The sequence below is a fragment of the Chroicocephalus ridibundus genome, chromosome 4 (assembly GCF_963924245.1).
Source record: "Chroicocephalus ridibundus chromosome 4, bChrRid1.1, whole genome shotgun sequence".
Taxonomy (NCBI): Eukaryota; Metazoa; Chordata; class Aves; order Charadriiformes; family Laridae; genus Chroicocephalus; species Chroicocephalus ridibundus.
In genome coordinates this window covers 77,053,679-77,056,056 of record NC_086287.1, presented here as the reverse complement: position 1 = coordinate 77,056,056, position 2,378 = coordinate 77,053,679, and positions in this window count along the sequence as shown.

Here is a 2,378-nt window from a genome sequence, read left to right as displayed (position 1 = left end):
ACTAAATCCTGCCTTCGGCATCAGAGGCTGTTAGACCTGGCAAAGCTGGGCTCGCAGCAGGTCCCAGGGAAAGCTTTTGTTTGAGCTCTGCCGGCCTACCTTCTGCCCAGCAGCCGGAGAGCTCAGAGCATGCTGCCGCGCTCACCAGGCAGCGGCCAAAGCTACGGAGAGCCTCAAAAGTAACTTTGAGTGTCCTTTTGCTAGGACTAACCTTCTCTAAACTTTGTAATTTTTAGTCTATGTTTTAAGGTAAAAGTTGGTGATGAAGTAGCTTGTGACGTGCTTCCAAAGAGATGATGCTGGTGGATTTTGGCACAGAAAAGGGCATTTAATCCCCAACTTAAAGGATGTGAAACCAGCAAGGGTCAGAGATTGCCTTTGTGTGTTTTACAGCGGTGGGCACAGTGGGTACAGAGACTGGAAGAAGAGATGCTAAGGAGCAAAAATAAAGCAGGAGGGGAAAATGCCTTTACAGCTGCCAATCTCCAGGCAACTAAAGCCCACAGCCCCCCTCCTTCCCCCATCCTCAGACTGCAGGACTTAGAGGAATTGATCCTGGCAATGACAGACAAGATCCAAGCCTCAAAAACCTTAGGAGAGAACAGCTTTGGAGATACGGACTTAAAATAAATAAATAACTTGTCCCAGGCCAGAATAGAGACTTCTTAGATCCCAGATCACTGACACGATAGTCATCAATGGTGCTATCATGTCAGGGCAGCTGCTTGCTCATCCACACAAGAGGCGCAGCACAGCCTTTAGATGCCAGGACAAAAAGCCCATTCCAGGTGCAGCTCATCCTGCCATGAGTCAGGGCCACCAGCAAGACCCCAGCAGTATTCCCATGCTGGCTACTTGCATCAAAGGCAAGGGAATGGGGGGAAACGCCATGGTTTTATTTATGGAAGTAAGAGCTGATGAGAATTTACTTACACCTAGCAGTAATTCACAGTTACATCAAACCCAGTTCTGTGCATTGGACACGAATTACAGAGCACGAGGGGCTCCCAATTGCGAGTCTCCAGTAAGCGGGGTAAAGCTTAGAGAGCTGAAGCGAGCAGGGCACTGGGATGCCAGCACCCGGGGAACCTCAGAGACACCCCACAAGGCTTCAGTGTGCACAAGGTGGGCTCCTAGCTATGCTTTGAGCCCAAATTCATAAACCTGTTAGAGAAAGGCTAATTTTCTCAGAAGCACTACCTGCTCAGGAAACACACAAAACTGAAGCTCCTAATCCCTCAGGACCATTGCTGTGCCCCAGCAGGTCATCAACAAGACAGAGGTGTTTATTTATAATCCTGACCTTGTTTTTAATCATTTTGCACTTACCTGAGTGACTTCCACAGGTTTTGGTGACTGCAGCCAGGTACTTGCCAGGTCACCACCGCTCCCCGTTACACACCTCCACTGAGCTCCATTGACGGCTGCTCATCGCTTCACTGAAGTTCAGCAACTTCAACTAAAACTAGACACTGAGGGGAACCTTCAGCTAACAAGTCAAAACTACTTCTGAAAACCAGGCTGAAGAAAGAACACTGCATTTTTAGCAAAAAAAAAAAAAGAAGTCCTTTCCTTACAAGTTCCTTCCCCAGCGAGCAGAGGAGCAGGAACCCAAGCTGTCCTGGCAGTGCCGTCTATACCGGCCCAGTGTGGGGCAGGTGTGATTGGTGCTAATTGTGTGCAGCTGGGAGGCTCAGGGGCTGGCCAGGGCTGATGGCAGAATCACCAGCACCTGGGCTGGGGCAACTCCACCCCTGCCCTGGCTCAGCCCAGGGGCCATTTGTCCTGCCATTGTTATTTGAAACATCTCAGGACAAAGACCCTTTCAAATTTCAGACCCAGAGATACTCTTACAGGCTCTGACACCGTTTGCGAAGTTTTGGTGTGAAGCAAAGTCTTTCTTTCTTGGTTTGGTTTTTTTTTTTGGGAGAGTTAAAACAAACTTCTCTGCTCTCTGCAGTGACCTGCAGCTGAAATAAGTGGCTGCAAAGCAGGAGAGCGGCAGCTGGGGCATCTCTGCCTGTGCTGGATGTGGCACCACACAGGCACAATGCCGGTCCTTACCTGCTTCTGTTAAGAAACAGGATGTCCTGGTGCCGTCTAGACAGTATGTCCTTGCTACGTGCTATCCTGCGAGCAGGTGCCAACTGGAACGAAAACATCTTCATTCCATCTTTCCTGCCTGATTGTCCTATTTCTAGAAAACAAATCAGTGCTTTAAAAAGGCAAAAGCACACCTTGCCCAAAGACAGCTTTCTTTAATTCAAAAGATGCACAACTGGCTTCAAGCTCTCCTCCTTCCCCTGCCATCCCAGAAAAACAAAAACAAAACAGAAGAGACATGGAGTCAAATATGCTTTATTACTTATTAGCTGGTA